Source organism: Pseudopipra pipra, chromosome 5 (assembly GCF_036250125.1).
Source record: "Pseudopipra pipra isolate bDixPip1 chromosome 5, bDixPip1.hap1, whole genome shotgun sequence".
Taxonomy (NCBI): domain Eukaryota; kingdom Metazoa; phylum Chordata; class Aves; order Passeriformes; family Pipridae; genus Pseudopipra; species Pseudopipra pipra.
Genome location: NC_087553.1, coordinates 18,478,844 through 18,506,085, shown reverse-complemented (window position 1 = coordinate 18,506,085; position 27,242 = coordinate 18,478,844). Strand labels below are relative to the sequence as shown.

The 27,242-nt window shown below is 40.4% G+C and overlaps 2 long non-coding RNA genes across 2 annotated transcripts in view; both read right to left on the bottom strand.

The window, feature by feature from the left end:
* The window catches only part of LOC135414237 (uncharacterized), a 31,006-nt gene extending 20,126 nt beyond the window's left edge, over positions 1 to 10,880 (bottom strand). The window contains exons 1-5 of the long non-coding RNA XR_010430635.1: positions 10,680 to 10,880; positions 9,370 to 9,499; positions 9,103 to 9,291; positions 5,622 to 5,758; positions 664 to 796 (exon numbers count right to left, since the gene is read on the bottom strand). This is a non-coding gene — a long non-coding RNA (uncharacterized LOC135414237). The remainder of the gene's footprint in view (positions 1 to 663; positions 797 to 5,621; positions 5,759 to 9,102; positions 9,292 to 9,369; positions 9,500 to 10,679) is intronic.
* A 791-nt stretch (positions 10,881 to 11,671) lies between these two features.
* Positions 11,672 to 16,078, bottom strand: LOC135415271 (uncharacterized). The gene is made up of 3 exons (XR_010431039.1): positions 15,998 to 16,078; positions 15,449 to 15,604; positions 11,672 to 13,580 (listed from the first exon to the last, which is right to left on the bottom strand). It is a non-coding gene; the product is annotated as an uncharacterized LOC135415271 (long non-coding RNA).
* Positions 16,079 to 27,242: the final 11,164 nt, after the last annotated feature.

Here is a 27,242-nt window from a genome sequence, read left to right as displayed (position 1 = left end):
CAGTGAGGGCACTAGTGCCAAAGCTAATAGCACATTACTCCCAGCCATTTATTGTATGTACTATCCAACAAATAGCATAATTGTTCTGTACTCATAAATTGTGTTTGTGATCCTGCTTTCAAGCCTCCATGCTCAGGAAAAGACACCCATATGAAAGTGACCAAATATGCTAAGAGGTTTATACTACACCACTGCTCTATCCATTTCTTGATTGTTATATTCATCTTTGGTAATAAAGTTGTCCATGAAAAGAAACAGGCTGAGCTGTGATATTTTTTAATTCCTACCACGAAGGCCATTTTGGAAATGCATGCTTGTGTTCTTCTTCACATTTCTCTGTCATTGCCAATATTGTGCAATATCTATTTTGACATGTGGGGCGCAGTGCATTGCTCAGATCACCTGTTATGCTGGCACACTTCCTTTTCCAGCCTAATTTCCAGATGACGGCCTGCCTTCCTGGGGTGACTCAGCCTGCAAGCTGGCTGGCTCACCCACCCTTGCCCCTGTCATCTGCACGTGGATGTGTGTCAAGGCAGGATATGGGTGGAGATGGAAGCACGGCCCAATTACAGAATCAAGAATGCAAGGGGGAATGCCCAGAATTAATATTGGTAGAGTGCAAACTCTGGCTTTCTTCCTAAAATCCTAAACATTACCCACCTCTTAGGATGACTTCCAGCAGACCAAAGAATTGGGCTGGTATTGCAATCTAGGGAAACAGTATTCACAGACATGTAACAGATTCAGGCAGTTCACTGTGTAACCCATTAGCCAAAGAAGCTAGCCACCAAAGCTGGAAAAAAAGAAAAAGAGAAAAAAATAATTAGGAACAAGTGTAAAGGGAAGTTATTTTTTTTGAAGTTGAAATAAGCTATCAGTTTATTCTAGTTAAACAAGATTGTTAAAAAAATAAATTAAACAATGGTGGGAATGTCAAGGATTGGGAGAAAATGCTGAAGAAGATGGAGGGATGAGAAAAAGTGACAATTTGCCTTGTGAAGCCCCATGCTGTCCTGTAGTGAGGTCAGCTGTAATCCTACAGATGCATCAAGGAGACAGTTGTTATGAGTCTGGGGAAGGAAGGAAGGGTGAGTCTGCTGTCCTGTACATTTTCGCTGTGTGAGCAGCCCTCAGTGACTGGCCAACCCCTGATGATCTGCCCAGTAACACAACCCCGGCAGCCTGCCAGCACTTGGTGATTTAGTCCAGCAGCAGCACTGAAAAATTTCTTTTTCCAGTGGTGAACGGATCAGCAGAAATGTATGACCCCATCAGGCTCAACGCAGTCAATGGAATACTTTCGGCGCACGCACGGTTGTTTATCAAAACATACACACATGCAGTGCTGCTATCACCTCAAAGCAGCAGAGGCAATTTTAACATACGCTGAAGTTTTCTAGAAGCCAAAGGAAATGAAGTTCCAACTGAAATTTGGGCATAAGCATAAATGTCTGCCAAACAGTGGCCTGTATACATCACCTGATGCCTGGTGTTGTGTGTTTTCTGGTTTATAAATATTTAAAAAATCCCTCAGATCTGAAACTACCCAAACTCTCTTGTAACATGAACATGACCTTTTTGTCTTCAGATGTAATAAAAAAATATTTCAAAGAAAATGCAGAAGTTACGAATAGGTGACCACATACAGCTTTTCAGAATTTGAAAAAGATTACTTTTCCATGCTTATAATTAACTTTAATTAACCTTATTAATTCCCATCATTAATCATTGATGCAAATGAGTGGCTTCCTAGAGGAGAATGGGACCCAAGTCACTGTCAGACCTGAGGGAATGGCAGGTGCAGCCCATCTTCTCCAGCCCCAGAGCTGTATGGACACCAAACAGTTAATACTGTCCCACTGATCACAAAGCCCACAGGTAGTCCAACCTGCCCTTTCTCCTACAAAACTGACTGAAGTTTTAGAAGGAGCTGGGACTACTGGGAGGATGATATAGACACAAGGCATGAACCCAAGGATATTCAGCTCCAACGGTTCCAGTATTCCACTATGAATACATCTGTTAACTACCAGTGGTGTCACTGATGGGACTAAGAAACAAATAATTCAATCACTCACAAGCTAGTGAATCCTATTGGCATCATATGTAGGGTATTATAACACATTTTGAAGGAAGTAATAATAGCTTGATAAATGAGAAAAGGGATTAAAATGCATTGATGACGAAAAGAATAGATCACACTAGAAATTATTTTCTTTAATAGAAATGGAGACAAACATGCTTTCAGGCTACTGGAAAAAAATTGCATTTGGTATAAATCAAGCCTCAAAAAAAGTGTTAAATGCTGCTTGTGTATATATGTCACACTGGACACAGAGTGCATTCAATACACACTATGGTGATATGCAACATCATTTAGGAATGTATAACATAGATAATCAGCAAAAAAATAGATCAGTGAGTAAGGCTGACCATTATCCCTCTTTCTGCTTACACCCTCAAGCCTTTAGAACACATTGATCGTGTATGATAAGCTTTATAGTTACATTTCATAGCTAAATTTTGATTAGAGTGTGTGATATATACAAAGTCGCATGTGATGGACTCCATAAGCCTGTGAAAAATATGAGCCCAGTTAAACTGAGGACTATGGAGAGAGAACACCTGAGAAGTTAAGATAATGGTCCCAGGAAACAGGTGAGGGATATGAAAGAGAAGAGGAGAATGTTCCTTCTAAAGGAACTAGAAAGGGAGTTCAAACATGAGAAAAGTAGGATGATGTAGGCCTGAGTGAATCCTCAGCACCAAAGACACCACATCCAGCTCAAGTGCTCCAGTACATCATCACCACTGTCCTAGTTATTAACATGGCAATTCAAAGTGAATTGTCACTAAACCAAACAGACACTCACTTGCTGTCTTGTGTCTAAGTGGGAGGGGGTGTTATATCCTGTGGTAAGAACAGGATGACTTGTGGTTTATGCAGCATAACCCAAATTCAGACAGATGGAGTAAAAACTGAAAACAAAGTCCTTTCAGCCCTAAGAGATCATCGGTGTAGGAAGACACATTTACCCATTTTCTGGACAGCTGTCCCCAGACTTGCTCCTCCTACATCCTTACTGAAACCTCCAAAATGTAACACAGATTCGCTGCATTGTAGTCCTTCTTCTGAACAATGCTATCCCATCTGGTTACCTGCTTTTGTAGGTGATAACCTAATGGCTGGCACCAGTACTTCCTGGGATTACACAGTTGGGTTTTTCATAATGCTTCTATCAACTCATGCCCTTCTTCTGAGAAGAAAATTCTGGATTTAGGTTAAACCATAGTGATACAAATGAACAGTTACCCCCAGCACGGTTCTGTGGATTGAATAGGCTGAATCAAGACATGTTTTCTTCATAAAAGTGTATCACTGCAGCAAGAGCAGTCCACTGATCTCTTCAGGAAGAATTAATTAGAGACGAAAGAGATACTGAAAGAGCCTGAGCTAAATGGGCAGAAATAGAAAAAAAGGGACAGAGGTGGCTGGGAAAGGGAGGTAGATATAAAAAGAAAGAAACGTTGAGTTAACCAAGGGGAGAAAGTATATGTTACATTATTTTATACATCATCATTGACAAAATATATCAATATCAGCAGATTCCTGGCTGGATCTGTGGCAACCCTGTAGCTCCATCCCTCGAGCCAATGGTGAGGGAGCTGCAGGCACCTTTGTTTCGCTCGCTTGGCGAGGAGCAGCATCGTGGGGCCCTTGTTAAAGTCCTAGAGCAGTTTAAGCAGCTTAAACTGCTTTATAAGCTTAAAGTATCTAAGTCTTCAAAGCTGCTTAAAGCTACTTAAGCTGCTTAAGACACTTTAGGTTGTTGGCGTGTGCAGTGGGGCTGTACTCAACATCCTGGCCTGCAAACCAAGCAGTCCACCTTCAGATTTACGGGTCCCAGCAACAAAATTACCTCACTAGGGCTGCTCTAAGCAAGGTCAGCCGAGCTGAGTTTTCTTCTCATGGGTCATAGAATCATAGAAGAGCTTGGATTGGAAGAGACTTTTAAAGACCATCTATTCCAACTCCCATTGCCTGATTGTCCCTCTAGGCTTTGGTGTTAAGGCTGTCCTTGACACCTGATAGATTTGTCCTGGCATCTTTGAAATTCTGCAGGTGTTTTACTGCTGTTCATCCAAGGGTTGAGGTGTGTAATGGTATACCTGAAGCTAGCCAGATTCATTAGATCAATATTTACCCATTTGCACAGCAAAATTCGCAATCTCCAGTGTTTGCTTATAAGAGAGAAAGTTCTCGTGCAGTATGAAATCATTATTCTGGTGTCTAAATATCATGCATATTTTTAAAAGAACAAAAGGACCAGTGGATATTCACTGAAGTATGGCTTATCAATTAAAATCAAACCTAAATATTTCTGCACTTCTGGAAAGTCATAATCTTATCATGACCCTATCTTTGAGTCTTATGATCATCTTTTACTAGACTAAAATAACAATGGTGAATGCAAAACTTCCAGTGTTTACAGTCATATTTCGGTCAACACCACAGTCGACTGTGATGAGCACAGATTTCTCTAGAAAATATTTTGAGCCAGCTATTTTTATATTGAGTAGTGACTTAATATAAAAATTTGTCAAAATTTGTCAAAAGTTTTATATGGATTTGAATTTCTAACAAAGAGCTTATTTTCTGAAAAACTTAGTTTTAAATAATAAAAAAAAATAAAATGGAAAAATAAATAGTTTTGCTCAGTTTTCCCTTGGGAGTATGATTTTAAAGAGATTTATTTTGAGCTAACAAAAAATATAATTTTGCAGAATGCTGCTTTATTTGCATAGTAATTTTTGTTAGCAATTTCTAGCATATAATAGAGTTCTGTGCTCCCCTACTTAAGATATATATATATAAGGTACAACATGACTGCAATATTTTGGGGTTTGAATGTTGAAATGTTCAGTTGTAATTCAAGTCCTCAAAACTTTCCAGCTTTTCCAAAATAATCTCATTTTTTCTCATTCCCATTTTTAAAATTTTCCAAATTAGAAAAACATTCTAAAACTTTGAATTAAAATAATTATTAAAATACAGAATTTCTCACAGATTGAAAAATCCTGACTTGTTCGTTTTGCTGAGGTTTTGCACACTCACCGGCCTGAAAACAAGATTTTGTACTTTTCCATTGGCAAAGATTATTTGATCTGTGTTTGTTCTGGATATGTTTGTTTAATTCCTCATTTGAGCACTACCATAAATGATTAGGTCATTACTGCCCTGGGAAAAGAACTAGTTTAATAATTAACTTCTGCTTGCAAAGCTCTTCAACGGGTCAGAAAAAAATACTGCAGATTGTATATGAATCATAGAAATGTAGACTTGGGTGAAATCTCAAGGGGTTATGTAGTCTGCTATTCCTCAATATTTTTAATCAAAGCTGTACCTAACTTTCCTGAGGTAAAATAAAAACAAAGCAAAAATCCCACAAAACAAAAATCAAAGGAAACAAAGGTGTTTTGTTTTGGGCTTTTTTTGTTTTGTTTTTAAAAAGACCAGAGAACAACTTGTGCAATATTCCATAACAGCAAATTAATGTGCCCAGAACCACACATGGTATTTTCAAATGCTTTCTTAGTGAGGATCTGTTATGGATTACCTTGTAATAACCTGTACACTTTGTCACAGCTTCAGGGATTTCAGCCACCTAATATATTCGTCTGGTCCATCTCCTAACCTTGAAGAAAGTACATAGCTGTCTTGATAATTGTGGATGGCAGTCCCTCTGATATGTATCTAAAAACAATAATGACAGAGATTATACAACCTTTTTGGGTAATATATTCAGCAATAATCTTTTCTTCTAGTTAGAACATGTTACTGTAATACCTATTCTAGTAGACCTAAAAAAAGGTTTCCTTCACATTCTGCCTATATCATTAGTGGGCATGAAAAAACATAGAACTACTCTCTTTATATTAGCCTTTTATGTACTCAAAGTCTGTTGAACCCCATATAACCTTATTTTTTTTTTTTAGATTAAAACAAAACTAAAAATCTCAACCTTGCTTTATGGATCCAATTTTCCAAATTTCATCCTAGTTGATCTCTGGATTGCTTCCAGCTGATCTACATATTTCTTAAATTATGGTGCCTCAGAGTAAAACACTATTTTAGCTGAGGCCTTACCAGTGCCAAGAAGAGCATGCTAATTATCTCGTCTTACATATACTGTTCATATAGTTTCAAGCAGACAATTCAAGAGAATCTAGGATTACATTTATCTCTTTTCCGCAACAGTGTCACACTGTTGACTCATTCATGGCCCTCATTAATCATTAGATCTTTATCTGCTGTGTCATTCTGTGGTTATGCTTCTGATTTCATCCTCCCAAATGTAGTCCTGTGTGATTGTCTTTATTCGAGTATTTAATGTTGGACTTCAGAACCTCTTAAGATATTTTTGAATAGTAATTCTGTCCTTGAGCACATTTTGCAAATCCTTACACGGTGCCACCTACCAGGCTTAAGTATATAATTACTTCTAATTTTGTCATCTAAGCTTCTATTGAAACATTGAACAGAAGCCTATCCTTAGGAGCTGTGCAAGACACCTTCAACGTCCCCCTAGCGCAGCTACCCACAACCAGGTATTAGGTTTACTTTTAACAGTGGATTGAATTAGAATGTAGTGCTTTTGGAAAACTCCACAAAAGAGTATGGTGTAATAAACACTTGAAGAAAAGTACCAAGATCAGTGTTTACAGAGCCATAGTGTTGTCTACTCTCCTGTATGATTCCGAATCACGGGTCATCTACCGCCACCACCTGCGTCTCCTAGAACGCTTCCATCAACGCTGCCTCTGTACAATCTTAAACATCCACTGGTCAGACTATGTGACCAATACATCTGTTCTAGAGCAAGCAGCAGTCACAAGTATAGAGGCCATGTTGATGAGAACACAGCTGCGCTGGGCAGGGCACGTCTCAAGGATGAAGGACCATCTCCTCCCTACGATCTTGCTTTATGGTGAACTTGCCACTGGCTGCCGTATGAGAGGAGCCCCGAAGAAAAGATACAAGGACTCCCTGAAACAACATCTCAGCCTTGGCCATATTGATCAACATAACTGGTCTACTCTGGCCTCAAATCGGGAGGTCTGGAGACACACCATCTATAACGCAGCTGTCTCCTTTGAGAACACACGCAGGATCACCCTCGAAGAAAAAAGGCAATGCAGAAAGAACCGTGTATTGCAGAATACACCATCTAAGGAGTCTTTCTGCTGTGCCTTTTGCAATTGGATATGTCTGTCTTGTATTGGCCGGATAAGCCACCAGCATGCCTGTAACAAGTGTGGATAGAGCCTTCCCAAATCTTCGTTCGTGAAGCCTAGCCATGATGATTATGATGATGAATTAGAATATGATTTTAAATAGAACAGCTTTCCTCAGTTCATTTATGTGCATACAGGACAGTGTCAAAAGCCTTTCTTGGGTCAACATACGGTCATTTCTACTGCTTTTCCTTATCTATTGGACCAGTTGCCTTATTCAAGAAGGAAATTAGATTAGTTTGACAAATTCATGTTGGATGCTTCTTATCACCTTATTCTCATGGCATGTATCAATTTACTTCTCAAGAATTTGTCTCATTATCTTTCTCAGTATTGAACTTAGGCTGAGTTCTGTAATTCCCTAGGTTTCTTCATTTCCCATTTTTAAAAGCAGAAATGGTTATAATCCTGCAAACCAGGGCTGCAGCCAGCCACTTCTTAATAGTGTCAAAATCAGAGCCTGCTGTTAATGTCACATTTAAGAAACCTTACCAAATTTTTCTTTTCCTTTCCTTTTTTAAAACCATGTTCCATGATGGCAAGAATTAAAGAAGAGAAAGCCTTTAAACCAACCAGGTGTTTGGTTTAAAATAATTTTCAAAATGTATTTTGTAGTATCAGATGTCTGATCATTACCAAAAATTGGAAGTATGATGCTGACTGTATTTCCATCTTAGGCTACGTAGTTGCTGTAGGCCCTAGTGACTTAACCACTCTTGCAGGACCTCTCAGAGATAAGTCAAGAGCCCAGTAGGTATTAAGTGAATTTCAGCAAGCCCTAGAAACTCACGTATGTATAACTTAGTCAAACATTCTTTTACTTGTTTTTTTTCCCCCTATTCTAGCATATGTCTTTTCCCTGTTAAAAAATGGTATTGTTAAGTACCTGTCATTAATGTTTATGTGCATGTAAAGAACGTAGCAAAATAAATAATAAAATATTTCACTCTGCTTAGTGTGTCTATTATTTGTCCCTCTACACTTCTCTTCCTCTAATTTCTTGGTATTTATAGAACCTCTTCCGTTTTTTACTCCAGGAAAGTTGTAACTAATTTTGTGACTGATTCTTTCTAGTTTTATCCCTAGATGTTTGTGCCACTGCTTTATTACTCATCTCACTTCTGTGCCCTTGCTTTCATTCTTTGCAGAATTTCCTTTTCAATATTCAAGTCACTGGAGAATTCCTGATCCAGCTATACTGGTCTCTTACTAATCTGTCTTTCACATCAGGATGGTTTGCTGGTACACCTACAGCACCGTTTCATTTACTCACAGGTTTATTTTCCTTAAAATGTCTTCACATGGGACAATTCTTATCAGCACCCTGAATTGCTGCAATATATAGGACTCTTTTTTTTTTTTACTAGCTTCATTTAAAAACAAAACAAAACAAAACTGGTGTGCTTCATCTGACATTTTTCACATGAGAAAAATAACAGGTTTAAAATAGATAATGTGTGGCGCTAAGCAACTTAATTATATCCCACTTTAAAAAATTACTTTGCCAATGAAAAAAGGCATGTCAGGATTTCAGCACAATGATTTATGATTCTGTCATAGTGACAGATGTTCTTCATGTATCTCTGACATTGTAATCTGGAATCAATGTGCTTTTTTTCATGTTTGCTGGTAAAAAGAAATGCACTATATGAATACAATGTTATTTGTCTTCAAGGCCTTGCCCTACATTAGCTGGGAAAACTGGCCAGGTTTTGAGATGAGTTGTGTAGTAAAACCACTTTAATCCTGATACTGTACCAAAAAAACAGCACTGCAGTTTGGGCCCCCTTACTGGACAATTACCAGGCTGATAGACTCAAATCCAGCAAGGGTCTGGCATGCTGTTGTGCTCCTCTGAATCTTGGCAAACTTCAGCTGTCTCCAGCTTCTTGGTTCATCCTGCGGGCTGAGATTCCTGATCTTAAGTACCCCTTGTCTGCATTCAGGATTTATTGCCCATACCTCCTGGCTGCTGAGATGCAGAATTTGAGCCTAATGGGAGAGAGAATCACTGAAGCATGAACAGAGAAAGGCATTGACTTATAGAGGAAGAGAAGTGACAAACTGTACCAATCAGGATCTTCTTTTTGCCATTCCTCATCTCACACTGCAATTCAATAAGCCTCTGTCTCCAGCCCTTTCCTAGGTACAAGAATTGTTCTTGGCTCCCATTTTCCACATAAAGGAAAGATTCTCTCTGCTGAGAGAAGCAGAAGGACCAAGACTTTAGTTCAGTAAAATAGTGGCGTGATACAGACACACTTTCTGAAGTTTTGCTGTTTGGGTGGATTAACACTAAAGTTCTCCACTAGCCCAGCTCAGGGCCCACTAGCCACAGTACAGCCCCATTGGTGACAGCTTGTATGATAAACATAGCTGAGGTTCAAAAGTTACCCAAAACATCTCTCATCCTCCTGCCACAGCCCCTATCAGTTTCTTATTGTGAGGACATTGCTCTGCAGTCCAGATCTCTAGTTATGTTTACTGGTTTGCCTTGTTCAACTCTGAGCTCTCAGAAAAAGGTGCAAAGAACCATCATCCATAAAAGGAAAAAGTTATAGGAAAACCCCTTTTGCCAGATACAACTTTATAATCTATCTTCACTAGGAAAAAAAGTGTGTTCAGTTGTAGATTCACCCATAAAAATGTCGTGAAATATTGCATCGAAAAATATTCATTAACATGAATGGTGGTGCCATTTTATGAACTTTTTGATAAGCTAGGCTAAGGAAAAAAATCAAATAGAGAGAATGGTTCTGCACTGAGGGAGCAAAAGATGTTAATGCATCTTTCTGATCTCTACTTTCCACGAATGAGATAACAAACAGGTGCAATCATCAACAGGCAATCCAAATCCTGCATTTAAAGACTGACTTCATGATTATTATCAACAGAGGATGACATTGCTATATTCTGGGGGTTCCTGAAAGCTGCATTACATATTAAACTAAACCAAGTCTGCCCTGCTTATTTCTACTGCCTGAGTAATAGTAGCATGCATGATAAGCAAAAGGAGATGACCTACTGTAGAAGATGTCTGAAGCCTTCATGAAGATGAAGTTTAATTAAGAAAAGGCACAGCTACATGGGTAGGGACCCAACAGAAACAAAACGAACTGTGTATGCTGAGGGATGCTGGGATCCAGGCCAGTTTGGGAGCTAGAGAGGCACATGTGTGGATCTCCAAGGCTGCTGAAAACCCCTCTCCCTCATCTAAACCAGCCCCATAGCTTCCGGATCACAGCTGGTGCACAGGACACAGGTGGAGAGCAAGGGTGGAGAAGTATTTTTCTAGCCATAACTACCCACGTGGTCATGGTTTGAAATACTCAACCACAGCTAAACTTAGCAAAACTAGAACATGAAAGAAAATTACTTACATGAAAGCTACAAGAGAGCTTGTTTTCAAGATGATAGAGCTTATCAATGTCAGTTCTGCAGAGCTTCAGACACCTGCAAAATTGAAGGTTCAGACTCTATTCTTTAGGGTTTAGGAAATCAACAAAAGTTAACCTTTAGTTAATGAATATGCAAATAATTCACTACTGTGGTGCAAATATAGAAATCAAGTTTCAAAGATGGTTACTATTTCCTCTCTTTCTGAGGACTGCAGATCTCTTAATTTACTTCATCTTTTTTTAAAAAATGCAGATAACATTGTTCAAAGATTTATACTTGCAAAAACAATACATTTGTCAGCTACTACACAAACTTATTTGGGTTTGAAATATTTACAACGTGGCAGAAAAGCAAAGTATGAATGCAGTTCTCTGTGTTATTGCAAAGCTGTTTTGTTTACAAAATGTTCTTTTTCATTTTTTCAACATTTTGCAGAAAGCCAGAAACAGTAAGCAGTAATCATATTATTTCTTTTTAATCATACAACTTTAAGTAGAACTCTTAAGGAAAAAATAATAGTAGTAATTCTTGATCATGGCCATGAACAGACATATTCAGGTACTTTTAAGTCACAGCCATTCTATCTTAGTAATTTGGTTCATAGCAATAGAGTAGTTTTGAAGCAAATACTCAGACTGTCCCCATTTGTCATATGTTAGCTGGTTACTCAGAGTGGTGTTGGTGGGCACAAAGCAGATTCCTGTTGAATGAAACCAGATCAGGAGCTTTGCTCCACAGCATTACAACACTCAGTGGAGTAATTAGTCCTGAATCCTTGTGTGGACTTTGCATCACAAGGACCTCCAGCACATAACTAAGGTACATGCATTCCCTGAAGAGTGGCCTCAAACCCTGAAGGAGGTTGCATGGTCAGCATTTATCTTTCTATTTGCTGCCAGCTGCCCATCTTCAACTGATTTAGCAGTGACTATCCTGCTGCTTTATCCTCATTCATCCAGATTTCAGACCTGCCTTCTGTTGCTGAACCCGTCCTTTTTGTGTTACTTTTCCCCCACACTTCTGTCTCCTCTGGAAGCTCCCTCTTACCCCTGCCAAAAAACTCAGGTAGTTGCAGTCTGCACCCCGAAGATATGATGTTTCCCACAGACCTGTACCATGAGAGAAAGAGGAGTTTCTCAAGGGGCAAGGTAACACGGTGGTAATCTCAGAGGTTGAGCAAAGCCTTACAACGTATATAGTTGTATCTGCAGTAGGCTGGAAGCAGAAGGAGAATATGATTCTTGTCAATTTAGGAAGACTTGGAGACCTTCTTAGATGTCACCCACAGCACTGTTGAAGACAAAATCTCCATAACCTCTTTGCCCATGGTGTACCTGATCACCTCAAAGGAATTAGTGATCAAGGAGTAATGGTTGGAGGTTGCAAGACTCTAAAACATGGCAGTCATTTATTTGGACACAGCTATGGGCTCTGAAATCTCACGTGAGGATGGTGGAGGTACGGCACCAACTCACAGAAGAGGGCCTTGATGATGCCCTTCATCATCCAAAAGTCTTGCACCCACCACTGGTTATGCAGTCTATCTGTCACAGTCAACATAGTCCCAATATTAACACTTATTTTAAATTTTGTATTCCATATTCAAAAAACACTGCAGAATTTGAGTCTCAACAAAGTATTATGGAGGGACAGTTGCATTTTTAAGCTCTTCAGTGACATCAAACTGCTAAACAAGATCTTCCCAGAGCACTGCAAACACTCCTAGAAAAACAGAGCTTAAAACATTGCCAATACAGTACTGGGTCAGCCCCTTGGCTGCTCTAGTCCATTGGGTAATCTCAGGTGTAGAGTAAAGCTAAATATCCATGAGTAAGTCTTGTGACTCAACTGCTGCTTCAGTAATTGCAGGTGGCTGAACATACATTATCGGAATTTTGTCAGGCAGTGAGGATCTTTTAGCATATCTTCATAAAGCTGTTAGCTCTAACAAAATGAAAAATGTTAACTATGTGTGCTGGTTTTGTCTGGGGTAAAGTTAATTTTTTTCACAATGGCTAGTATGGGGCTGTGCTTTGGATTTGTGCTGAACACAGAGTTGATAAGATAGAGATGTTTTTGTTATTGGTGAGCAGCACTTACACAGACTCAAGGTCTTTTCTGTTTTTCTCACTGCCACGCTGGCAAGGAAGCTGGGAGGAGACACAGCTGGGACAGGTGACCCAAGCTGACCAAAGAGATATTCCATACCAAATGGCATCATGCTCAGTATATAGAGTGGGGGGAAGAAGGAGGAAGCGGGGGAATGTTTGGAGTGGTGGAGTTTGTCTTCCCAAGTACAGTTAACACACAGTGGGGCCCTGCTCTCCTGGAGTTGGCTGAACACCTGCCTGCCCATGGAAAGCAGGGAATTTATTCCTTGCTTTGCTTTGATTATGTGTGCAGCTTTTGCTTTCCCTATTAGACTGTCTTTATCTCAGCCCACAGGTTTTCAAGCTTTTGTCCTGATTCTCTCCCCAGTCCTGCTGGTGGGGTAGTGAGCGAGGAGCTGCATGGTATTTCCTTGCTAGCCAGGATTAAACCATGACACCATGTTACATCAAATCTGTCTTTCAGCTACAACAGCTCAAATCTGCTACTTCACTGAAGTCTTGCTCAATTCCTTTTTAATTACATGCTTAACGTATCAACAGCTTTCTGATAACAAAAACTGAGAAAATGGCTTAAAATAATTGTAGGCAGTTTTCAATCTTTTGAACTCAAAGGATGCTAACCCAAGGAGACAGCAGCCAGCAGGTTACCTACCAACTCCTTTGATCATTTCTGTGTTTGCTTGTTGTCTGGAGAAGTGGATGTAAACACTCACTAGAAATGCTACAGCCTCCTTCAGCCCTCCTCCGAGAGAATCTTCCAGTGTGACTTCACTACAAATGCAAAGAATCCAGACAGAAGGTGTTTAACTGTGAGGCAATATTATGATTTTTTTTTTCACCGCTCTGGATTGATGAGAAATCAGATGCCTTTTATTTTCAGTTAAGTCTAAAGATGAGATATGGGAAAAACAGAAAAGAATTGTTATAATTTCTGTCATTTAAAAAATATTAATATGGGCCCCATCTCTCTTTTTCTCACCATAATTTTTTGATTGTGAAGAATAGGTCACTGCATACTAGTGGAAATACAAACACTTCATTTTGAGATAATTCATTTAATTTTCCAGACTGGCTTCCTTTTCAGGTCTCTTTGTTACCCTGTTAGCCATAGCCAGTCTCTGCACATCCTGTGCTCCTCATCAAAATGCATTTTCCTCAGCCCACAACCCCTCACCTACAGCCCATTTGCCCTTCGACTGGGGTATTATGCACTGCCTCAGTAACCTCTTCTGTATGCGCCGTCCATATCTACACCAAGCCGCTCCCTCTGTACCCTTTTCTTTCTCATCCTTTGTTGAAGCCTGCATTTATTTTCAAAGACTCCTCTACTCAGCCTTTTATGTGTGGTGCTTTAAACCCTTTTATTCCCCTGAGCATTCCCAGCTATCCATTCTTTCTCTGAGAGGGAGGTGGATCTTCCTTGAAGTCATTATTCAGGGAAAGGAGACTAAGCCCCATTATTTGATTGATTTCACTAGTCATTGAAATGAATTGTACGTAGGCACAACTAGCAAATGCTTGTTAAAATGGTTAATTTGATCATTTCTTTTCAGTGATAGTGGGAGAACATAAAAATCACAAAATGAGTAGCGGAGCAAAATGGCAAGAATTATGTTTTGTCCTTTGAAATAATATTAAATGACAACATAAATCCTATAGAAATACTTATGGGGTATTACTATATCTACCACGAGTTCATTATGTCTTACATTATTAGAATGAAAGGCAAGGAAATGAGTGATTAGATGTTAAAGCTGCACCATTTTTATTTAAGCAATTACATTACTCGCAGTGTAGTGTGCCAGAGAAATGACTGGTTTGATGACAAATCTCCTTTTCTATTACAAAGCCCCTCTTAAAATAATTCTCAACAAGACAAAGTGAGATACAAAATAACTTTATAAATATGGGAAAAATGAGAAATTATTCTGATGATCTAAATTTGCCTAAAGCACTTGCTTGTATGACAAAATCACTGCAATAATTTGTCTAACTTAGTGGTTTCATGCAGACGAGGTTGAATGTTTAAATAGGGTAGTGATTAGGACAGGAAAGACAGTGACAAAGCTCTTCAAACGAAATCTTGCCATGATCTGCCTCACTTATGCATTGTTTCAGTCAATACCTAAAATCTTTACCTTAGTGAGGAAAAAAAAAGAAAAAAATGGTTTTTTTTCTTAAAAATAAAACTGTCTACCATCAACTTATTAAAAACATAAACAACTTCCTGATTATAGTTAATTGAAAGATGTTGGAAAAATGCTACATTGGCTTCAAATGAACAGGCTAAGTTTCCATTGCCAAATATTTGGGTGTGATTTCCAATGATTTTATCGGAATTGGACCTGTAATCAGTGAATGGAGAGAAAAATATGGAGAAGAGCATAAAGATTCCAGTCACGTCTGACAGTGTCTCCAAACAAGCCTATGGCAATTGCTGGAAGTATGGTTGGAACCCACACCACTAAATTTTGCCAGGCAACTGTACTAAGGACAGGCATCCTATCTTTGGAGACCTCATTCAAGCGTTAATGTGTTCTGTAATAGTCTTAACACTGGAATTTCCTATGGGCTCAGCATTTGTTTGGCCCTGGTCCCTAGCTTTGCTGAAATAGAGGAAAGGAGTTGCACTAACTCACCACTCCTCCCTGGCCAAGGACTTCTCTCCAGCACGTCCCCAGAAGCATTACAGCCAGTGCAGTGCCAAGCCTTTTGCCATCACCTTTTGCAGCTCCAGTCATAGGGGGGTCTCAGGGATGGCTTCTGTGCAGAAATCCCCAGCTGCCAAAAGCCTCCTAGAAGCCATGGGAAAAGGTACAGCATTACTTTAAGGACTGCATTAAAACATTTTTTGAAGTATTATTGCAATTGGCCCGTGGACTAAATTGCCATAAGACAGTCCCTTTAGTAGCACAAGCTCGATTCCCATGAGGAACTTTCTCCTTGGAGGTTAATCCTTCGATTGTGTATTCTCTGTCTCAATAACTTTATTATACACTTAACAAGAACAGAGTCATATTTCATGCATCTCTTTCTAGCAGTGATCGGGAAGCACCTTGAAACTGGTTGTTATTTTTAAGTTTGCCTATGTTTGCATGCAGTTTGCTAACGCTTCCCAGACCAGACAGCAATGACCCTTTGTTCCATGTTAAGCCCTGAGCTTATCAAAGCTGTGGCAGTGGGTCTACCTTTATCAGAGAAGTGCTCGTTCCTCGGTTGAAATTCCTTAGATCTTTCTGAAGCCATCTGGGAATAGTGTCTGAAATAAAAGGTCACTCTTACTGAAGTCTATGCAAAGCAGTGATTGCAGCAAAGCAAGTATCCTTCAGAATGTAGTGCCTTCCATACACCAGTCTCTTATATGCATGCAGAGATACGTTTGCATAACTTGTATTATTTATGCTCTAGACTTCATCGGTTTTCCATATTAAAATGTGATGATTTCATATTCACTCTGTGGCAGCATATGCTGATCATCCTGGAAAATATTAATAATTTTTCTACTGTTTCTATTTTATGCAATCATTGTTTCATCATTTCTATCTTCACAGTAGATAAAAACCTACCCACTGGTGTCATTGTAAGATGATAATCTGCTACCAGGTTCTTACTAGAATCATAAACCACTGTTCGAAAAATTAATTTAATAAAGAAATAGAAACTCAGCAACAGGAAATACCATTATAGACTTTAGAATATCAAGAACATAATTAGTACTGTGGCATAATGATGAAAGAAAGCAATAAAATAATTTTACTCCATTCTGTAATTTTTAAAATGCTATAAATTAGCTTGTCAGCAGGGAAGGGTTGGTTTCTTCTCTTTAAATTTTGTCTGTATGCTTCTTAGGGTTATTTTCTCTTTAAAAGAACACAGAATGCAGTGAATACTGTACAAATGAATTTTGAATTCACATAGCACATGAATGATTGTCTTTTTTCAGGTTGAGAATTTTACAATTAGGAGAGTTTATAGTGTCTGAAGAATCACTGGTTCTGTGGTCCCAGGAAAAATCGTGGGACATGAGCATTTGATCTGTTATCTCTGCAAAGCTATGGAGGCTCAGGAGGGCAGAGATAATAGCATCACTGTAACAACCTTATCCAAAGCAAAGAGAAATTACATGGTGCCAATTTGAAAAATTCAGAGCGACAAGAAAAACCAACATGCTTGATATATTTAAATTTTGTAGAAACCAAAACCTAATATCTTATAAAACAGTCACAAAATCACAGAATATGCTGAGTTAGAAGGGACCTACAAGGATCACTGAGGCCAACCCTTAGTCCTGCACAGGACCATGCCCAAGAGTCACACCATGTGCCCGAGAGTACCATCCAAACACTTTTTGAACTCTCTCAGGCTTGGTACTGTGACCACTTCCCTGTGGAGCCTGTTCCAGTGCTCAACCACTCTCTGAGGGAAGAACCTTTTTCAAATATCCAACTTAAACCTCCCCTGACACAACTTCAGGCCATTCCCTTGGATCCTGTCACTAATCACCACAGAGATCAGTGTCTGCCCCTCCTCTTCCCCTCACAAGGAAGCTGTAACCGCAGTGAGTGTCCCCTCGTCTCCTCCAGGCTGAACAGACCAAGTGACCTCAGTCACTCCTCATATGGCTTCCCCTCTAGACTCTTCACTGTCTTCATGGCCCTCCTTTGGACACTCTCTAACAGTTTAATATATTTCCTATATTGTGGTGCCCAAAACTGCACACAATATTCAAGCTGAGGCCACCCCAGTGCAGAGCAGAGCAGGACAATCCCCCCCTCGACCGGCTGGCGATGCTTTGCCTGATGCCTCCCTGGACAGGTTGGCACTCCTGGCTGCCAGGGCACTGCTGACTCACATTTAATTTGCCATCAACCAGGACCCCCAGGTCTCTTCCCATGGCACTGCTTTCCAGCATCTCATTCCCCAGTCTGTCTGTACATCCAGGATTGCCTCATCCCAGGTGCAGAATCCAGCACTTCCCCTTGTTGAACTTCATATGGCCAGCTCTCTCATTTGTTGAGGTCTCTCTGCAGGGCTTCCTTGCTTCAAGGGAGTTAAGAAAAGTTGTAAAGCAATAAACCACAAGATCAATTAGAGTAAAGACATATTAGAAACAAAAGCACAACACAAAGGACACCAAGTGCCATCTCCACTTTCTGCTGATGGCCACCTCAAAACATCCCCTGCACTACTTGTTATTTCTACTCTATATTAAAAAGCCATTACCCTATATTTAAAGCCAATTATTAAAGCCATTAAAGTGCTGATCAGAGACATCATTGTGCCACAGGTCTGTTCCAAATACTTACATTTTTTTGTTTCAGAAACAGAACATATTGTGCCAAATCCAGCTAGTATATGTTTAACAACAGCAAAGGCACTGAAATCAATGTGCTTGCTGTATCAATACTGCATTTGCTCTGTATCCATTTTACTGTTGGATATTTATTTTCTATTGACTGTATTTATAATATATCTACAATAGAAAACTGAAACATATTGGAGGATATCCAATTCTGGAAGCAATCTGATTCTCTGCTTTTTATTTACCTTTACTATTTTCAGCAGGATACTGGAATTCAAATTTCTTTAGAAAGAGAACAGTCAGTCTGAGCTTCTATATATAGTCAGTCAGTTTGCTGCTATTTCATTAAAACCTAATGTAGACTGAACTAAACACTTCTCTGAACTAATTAATCTGACATGGAAAACTTCAGAATACTATATCACTTATGGTCTCATTTTATATTAATAAATGTAGGCAGATGTATTGACATCTTATAGATTCATGTATTTATAGTATAAAAACACAGTGGAGAAATAAAGACAAGACCTGACAGAGACATAAGTTTAGTGGAGCCAAGCTTGGTCAAGAAATGAGACTGAGTTCTTTTATGAGAAAGGTGTACAGGAATTCTAGGCCCAAAAGATGGGACATGGTGATGGGATTTAAGGCAACTCAGGAAGCCATTTAGTCTGTTCCAGTTGGCAAAGGCAGCACAGGAGAAGGAGCTCACTGCCAGCTGTGGTGAAAGAAGCATGAGAAACACATTATTTAAACAATTCCATAAAAAGCCTATGTTCAAAAAGTGTTAGGGTTGCAAAGTTGGATACTCAGACGGTAGGAAATGCCTGATTAAAAGTTTCCCAGACAAATTAAACTTGTAACTCTTATGTGCACTGTAAAATCTTTAATTACAGGATAACATATACCTTTTTACATGGCACCTTTGGCCTTTCTGTGCACATGGAGGGCATACATTTAATGAGCAACTATTCATTAGCTTGTTTTATCCTCGTTGTTAAGTGCATGGCCTCATGCCTCATTTACTATATCCTACTCAAACTCTACCCTGAATACACAATTAGTAATATCCTCATAGGATCACCCATGTAATTTATTGCTATACTTCTTAGTGCTTCACAAACATTAATTAATATCTCCAACTTCTTTGAAAGGACATGTCATTTTTCTTATTTTATGGTTTGGAATAGTGTGAGATGACAAAGGACTGATCTGTTTTTTCAGGAAAGCCCACATTCCTGTGTGCTGGATTCCTATTTGTGTCTCCTCTTGAAGAAATTACCTATCACCATTTCCTTTTTCCATCCTGGTGTGAAGCTGGAGCCCCTTCTGCAGGAATACCATGCCAGCCATCTGGCAAGCCAGTGAATCTCTGCCCTTGATTATTTTGGGGCAAGTCTATCCCACCGGGCCATCTGCAGCCTTAAGTCTGACCAGGCATTTCCCTGAAAAAGCAAACAACCACCTGTCCAAACCTACTGCTTGAAAGAGAGAAGACCACTGTGCAACCAGAATCAGGGAAGTGTTCCTTCAAATGAACCAGGCAGTCCTGCAGGAGATGCTGCTCCCACAGCTCCTCACGTGTTAGTGCTAGAGATGTTCAGCGAGGGTTTGAGTGGCTGCTCCACTTGGCTGTAGCACACAACAGGGGAGTAGTGCCATTGGCCACATCTCGCAGCTGCCACCAGAAGACTCCTGACTTCCTACCTTGCACCGTGAAATGACAGCAGCTACAGCCATTACATCCATCCTGCCTTGCTGTGGTCTTGCCAGCATGGAGCTTATGGCCATCCCATTCAGCCAACCTGGTATTCCTGCTCCTCCCATAGCCACAGCTATGGCATCCCTTTGGGCCCTTCCTCCTTGTTGGTTGGAAGAGAGCCTCTCCTCTGTGCCAGCCAAAATGTGTCCCTTGAGCAGTAGAGTCTGTTTACTTGTAGCTTTCCTGGGCTCATAGCCCATCACTGATTTCCTGACAAAGTGAGTTCCCACACCGATGCACCTACTGGGACATTGCTGCTGGCCTGGGGACATACAGGGGGTTCAGCTGATTCTACCACACTTCTAGAAAGATTGGCACTGTACAGCAGGCAGGATTCGACTTCATCCATGGCTCTCTCCTTGTCACCCATGATCACCTCAGTGCCTGGAGACACTAGCTCATGGAAGTTATAAAGATGCTCTGGATCTTACAGCAGTGTACACCTCTAAAGTTGCTCTGGTGAACTCTACAAACCTCAAGGAGATTATCCTGAAGGTCACAAGTGTACTGAGCTTCTTTTATAGCGATCCTGCACATTCACATGAGCTATCTTTAATTTTAGAAGTTCATATTTGCGTTGCTCCCTGTGAAGCAGAAACAAGCCTGAGTTGCTGCTGTAATGAGCTGGAAATCTTTTCAATAGAAAATGGCATCCTCAGTCCTCTGCCTTTGCAGACCCATTAGATCCCAAGTCCAGCAGAAGCCCTGCACTTAGTTCTGTGAAGAGCAGTAGTAGAAATGTCAGCCTCAGTATGGATAGAGCACAAGTAGAAAACGTGTCAATGTGGAAGAACAGGAAGAAGTGGAAGAAAAAGGGATGATAGAAAAGCATGTGTTAATGGCACCTAAATTTGTAGGTCGTAAAGTCTCCAGAACAATTATCTGCAGTGTTTATAAATACCAAAATTGAAAAAAAACAATTGGTAGCTTAAATACAGCAGCCTACACCCAGAACAAGAGACAAAAGACCAATGAGTTGAACAGCAGTTTTGGCTAATGACTCACAGAGGTGGGACAGAGGGAGAGACAAACAATTCAGTCATTGGCATCTTTTGAAAGGTGTAAAAGACACATTCATAAACCAACCACACGGCTGCCTCTAGTAACAACCCGGAAGACAAGAAGAAACTATGAGAACTAAATAGCTCTAAATAGCTAGCTTCCCTAACCCTTTGTCACCACAAATATTCTTGGACACACTGCGTGCAGACACACCTTCAAGCTTCCTAGTAGAAAGAATGAGTAGGTAAAACTGTGAGAAGACTGACTGTTCACAAGTGATACCTGGTTTGTACAAAGCAAAATAAATTTCCTTCTTGTGTTGCCTCTTGTTGAGGGTTGCTCCATTAGTTAGCTTTGCAGAACAGTTATGGATGCCCCTCCATGGTTCACCTCCCACCAGGCAAGTGAAGATGCTCCTGTCAGGACTCAGCCTCAATGTGCAAATGGGCTGTGCTAGTTAAGCAGCAGCACATGCTCACAGGTGTGATTTCCTGGCAGAAATCAAATTTGATTTGAGTCCCAGGTCAAATGAAGAACAACCAGCACATGGTGAAGGGCTTTGAGTGTCCATGGCCATTGCCATATGTCTCTGGCTCTCATGCAGGGCCACAGCTTACTTGGCTTCCTGCAAGGCAGCATCTGAGTGTTGCACAGGGAATGTTACATAGATTTCAAAAGAGGATCTCACCGATCCACCATCACTCCCTAGTCCTTCATTATGTCCTCTGTAACACTGACAAGCTGTGTCAGTTGCCTCTACTGCCTGCAGAAAGATGATATCCATCTCCACTACCAGATGTCCACCTCTTCAAAGTTTTAGGTTGTCAGTCCTCTAAGACACCCAATAAACTTCGCAGGCTGGGGAGGGGATCTTAAATACCAAGCCAGTCTTAACAAACAAGTCACTCCTCCCTTGCCTATTAATGGCTTTGCAAACTCCTGTAGCATGTAACTATAGTACACACCTTTAAATGTTTTACGAGCTTGTGATAGTCCCCCATTCATCATTTATGGTCAAGTACTAAAATATCTTGCAGGCATCTGTAACACTCAAAAGTGTTAATAAATATAATTTCCATAGCGAGAATTTCTTAAATAAGAAAGTTGTGACATCAGCATAATTAGCATTTTAATTTTTCAAAGCACTTTCAATAAGAATAAATCCATATAGGACCAGACAGAGGTAGGTGCTGAAAAAAAATTCAAACTATTTAATTTCCATGTGGGACTGGGAATATAAGGTTGGGTTACAGCCTTATGCCATCAGTGCTGCAAGCTCTGCTTACATGTGAATAAGTAGTACCTACTGTAGTTGTATTGCCCTATACTGTACTCTGCCCTCCTTACAGATGAACTTTCAGTTTGGGCTCCATTAAATTACTGTGGAACAGGCTGCATTCAGACACAGCAGCCTGATTATTGCCAGGAAAAATAAACTGCTTCAGTCTGTGGCTATCTACAAATATCATACTTGGTCACCACCAACATTCACATAGATTTAGGTTACTTCCTATATCTAAAGGCTAATCCTTTATAGTAAAACAGGTCCACTCCATCATAAGCAAACAGAAAATAACTGTAAATAACAAAGGACTGCTTTGTTTCCTCTGTTTCACTTCAGCAGTGCAAGGGGATGCCTGTGAGAATGGTAATCATGGCCAAAGATGTTACACAGTACAGCTGTAAAAATAGTCTAACATCTGAGGCAACAGTTACCCGTTAGGGTCAGTACTCCTTAAATAGTTATTTTCCAGCTCAATCAACTCCCTGATCTGGTTCATTGCACAAATAAGTATGCTGGCACAGAGGGCAGAAAAGAGCAGCAGGAAATTGTGTGCCAAAATGCTTCTTAAGCTCTCACCACTGGCAGATGAAGATGCTCAAAGCTATACGATGCAAACATTTCCATGGAGTTTGTCACCATGTCCTTTAAGAGCATGGTTTAATGGTGGATTTGGCAGTATTAGGTTTATGGTTGTACTTGATAATCTTAAATGTCTTTTCCAACATAAATGATTCTATGACATTGTGATCTTTCCATAGCAGTTTGTGCATCCTTCATCAAGGTCACTGAGATGCAATATTTTAGAACTAAGCAGTGAGAGGCCTGTGGCAGTATGTACAGGAGAAAGTCCAGTCTTATGAAATGGTAACAAAATGTAAACACTAGAAGACAGCTGGTTAAATAATGAGTCTACACAAATCCAGCAGCAATTTGTCTGCAATGTGATAAAATAATGCAGGAACAGCTCTAGAGCAGTATATAGCCACAGCCATCAACTGCCTTCTGCAGATGTATAATAAATGCATACCAGTCCTCAACCCTGCTCCTGAAATTCAGGGAAAAAAATAGAGGTGTTTTTTTCCAATCCTGGATGTGGCTATAGTAGCGATGACTTTAAAATGGACTTTTGTCTGACCAGATATTGCAAAATGGTGGCTACGTTGAACAGAATTGGGGTCTGGCTGCAAGAGAGCAAATTACTGTCTTCATATGAAACTCACTTGATGGTTTTCTCAGAGTTTGGAACTCACTAACCTGACAATTCCTGGGAAAGCTTTATAGACTCTTAGAATCATTTAGGTTGAAAAGACCTCTAAGATTGCCAAGTCCAACCTTAACCTAATGATGCCAAGTTCACCACTAAACTATGTCCCTAAGTCATCACATCTTTTAAATGCCTCCAGGGGTGGTGACTCACCACTTTCCTGGGCAACCTGTTCGAGTGCTTCACAACCATTTTGGTGAAGAATTTTTTCCTAATATCCTGGTGCAACTTAAGACCTTTTCTTCTTTTCATTTACTACCTGGGAGAAAAGGCTGACCTCCAAATCAATATGACTGCCTTTCAGATATTTGGAGAGAGTGATAAGGTCAGATTTTTTGGCTAAATCGGCTCATGTCTGATGTAATATTGGGAGATCTGTCATTAAAATACTATCAAATAGTCAGGACGGGAAGGGATAAAGAACCATTACCACATGCAGATTGCTGTTTCCTGCAGCCACTGTCTTTGTATGGTGATTGTCTGGCAGTTTTGTCAGAATCCACTGACTCATGGAAATGGCACAGACTAAACTTCCAGGCTGGAAGGTATAAAAACACCAGTTAAAGCAAAAAGCCTTGGAATCTGATCCAACAGCAGTTGCACTGCTGGGACTGTTGTGCTTACCAGTGTGGTAGCAGGGATACTGGCACCATGACAGAAGAGGAAGGATGAGCATCTCACCACAAGTTAGGTAACTATTTTGCTCATCAGCACCTCGGTTGAGTTACAAGTTGACCGTTGCTAGTTGTAAGTTAGAAAGAAACCTCACGACTTATGTGATGAATTAGTGAATTCACATGGTCTGTGCTAAGGGGACTGAACCCTTATTTGTTGTGTTTCTTTCTTTTTCAATGAGCTCATAACATACTTCAGTATACAGAGTATGTTGTCCTGTAAATCTGGAATATTCAGACAGACCATGACAGCAGTCCTCAAAAGTTGTTCATTTCAACATGACTTGATCTATTTCATCACAGAAGAGTGAATAAAAAGTTGAATTAACTAACTTCAACTTATTGTGAAAAAGGAAATAACTGCAGAAATCTCAACAGCTGAAGCCTGATCCATGTGAAAGTTTGCCCAGAGTTAGTCAGGTGAACCTAGGAAATCAAAATATCCACTACTTTGATCACCTAAGATGCCCATGGAGCCAAAGAGATGCACATATTAATTATTTTGATTACATAAGATACCCTTGAAGCCAAGGAATTACAGACCCCAAATAAACTTATTTAAAACCAGATTGGACTAGATATTTTGTTTTCTCCCAGTCTACTATACATCTGCCTTTGAGGTTTGTAATCCAATGATTTCTGGTCTAAGTTTCACTGTAGGGTTTCCTACAGGACATTAGCAGACTTCTCTATTGCATATTCCTAGAGCTGTCAAAACTTCATACAACACAGGACTGCTGCTTGTAGAGACTCCAAATTTAATTATACCACTCCATGCTTTATACAGTTAGACTAGGGTGAACCAGCTCGATTAACCTCTTTATTAGTCTGTAACAGCTTCCCTTTTGATCACAATAATTATCATTGCAAGACCCTGGGAGTGCTTTTTTAAAGCAGACTCAGTTCCTCATCTGTGATTTATTTACAAGCATGGTCTCAGGCCAAGAATCTGTAGATAACTGTATGGTCTTTATTTAGGCATATAGCCTGTGAGTATTACTAATTCTCTGCAAAATGCTTAAGAAAAAAACCCTGAGTTTGAGACAGTGAATTTTTACTGACACAGTAAAGAAAAGGCAGGAAACAGAATTGGGATCTGCCCACTGGTACTCCTGTCATGGAATAGACTAGTTTTACACCAAGTGGTCCCTGAGAGCTACCAGAGAGCATCCAGATGCCAGGTTAGGATGCTGTTCTTTGTAATGCTGTGTCAGTATACCTGGTTGTTTATGACATGTCTTGTGACAGTTCTCAGCAGTGGACCAAGACAGTAGGTGCTGTGGTGCCAGAGAAGAAATAGATCCCGGCCCTCAAAGCTTCCTGTATCCCAAGGCAATGCAGTCAGGGTAAGAAGGAAGCCCTGACCAGCCACACCAGTGTCAATAGCCACAGCCATGGGTCTGTGGCTGGAACATTAGTGGTCTGCTGTGCACCTGGTCTGCCTTGGGGTGGTAGAAGAATTGTCAGGTCTGTGAAGACAGCCAAGGAAGGGGCAGCTAATGTAGTGCTGTATGGCACAGGGGACAGCTCTTCTTCCTAGCCAAGGGATGTAGCTGTGGCACAAAGACAGCCATCTACACAGAAAGCACAGGGAATGGCACCTGCACTGTTTGCAGACACCCTGCCTGGTTGCACATAAACAGAGCTGAGGAAATGTGGCAAGAGAAAGCTAAACAGGTGGTTTGTCACATGACTTGCAACGATAAACATCTGGTTTTATAACCTCATCCCAGGTCTCCTTCTTGTAGGCAAAAGAAGCAAAAAGTCACTGGCAGGGTAAGGCAGACATGAACAGACAGACACACCACACAGAATCAGCTCCCTGTCTATAGCTGTTAATGGCCTTTTCCCTGGATGGACAAGAAGCAAATTGTGCAAATTCATGCACACACATTAATATTACTATGCCCATGCTCTTCAGTTGCTCCACCTCTAAAAGCACCTTTTTTGCTGTGCAGACTTCTGTTTAAAACAAGTAGAAGGGACAACCCAAACAAGCCTGCTGACCAAGTATGCATACTGCTGGTTAGATACAATGTGCCATGTCACTTGCCCAGAGCAGTACAGAGAGATGGGACCTACAGGTTTCCCAGCACCACCATGGAAGAGGCTGGCCAACACTTGTCTTCTTATGCTTCTTATATTATTCTACAGAGCAGGAAATACTACATAAGATCTCTCCTAATTTAGCAGCATTTTCATAGAGGTTCTGCTGCTAAATGTCCTGACTGGGAAGGTACAGCTATTTTTGTATTTCCAAAACAGCAAGTCAACAGCCAGTGTTGCCTTCTCAGTAAAAAAAGTCACTCACTAGGCATCTCTGGCTGTCTGCAGCTCCTGTGTTTTTGCTTGGGCTGTAATATTCTTTCCCCCATTGCAGCATTTATTATTATATATTCCACTATAGGTACCTTACGTACCCCTAGCAACCAAAAATCAAGGGATGCAGTTCCCAAATAGATGTCAGGCCTCGCACATCTGTTGAGACCTACTCCATTCCTCACTAGAGAAAATTAGTCCTAATTTATGTTCTTTGAGAAAAGTCTCACATCGCTGTGAAATCCCAAAGCAATTTGTCTAACAACTGTCTGCTACATCCAGCATGCATTTCTGGCAGTCTTGCAATCCTCAAAGGAAGAGGTTTCTGAAATATGTTGATGGAGGGCTATTTCCACATACTCCAGGGACAAAACCTCTGCCATAGACTCAGCTGGGACCCATTACTCTGCAGTGGGCCTCTGGCACCTCAGGGGCCAGAATTTACTGACCAGCAAAAGCCCATGATGTGGCTCTGTCTGATTTCAACTCTAATCTGCATGCAGTTCTTGTCAGAATGTCAGCTTCCAAAATTTCCCGCTGCCCAAAGCATTTTCAAATTTCATAGAATCCTCAGTAATTCATGTCAAACCTTGGTCAGAGCACTTCTCTGATCCTTCTTACCAAAAAAGATACACAATTCATCTCAGCATCCCTGGTTGCAGAAATGAGGATCCACTGTTGTTCCCATGAAAGCCCACCAGCACCCAGCTGGCACTTTCCCTGCCTCCTGCAGCCTTTTAATTGCATTCATCCTTCCCTCCTTGCATTGCCACTCCTGAGTGCCAGGCTCAGGATCTGACACTTTCCAGCTATGGATTTGTTCTG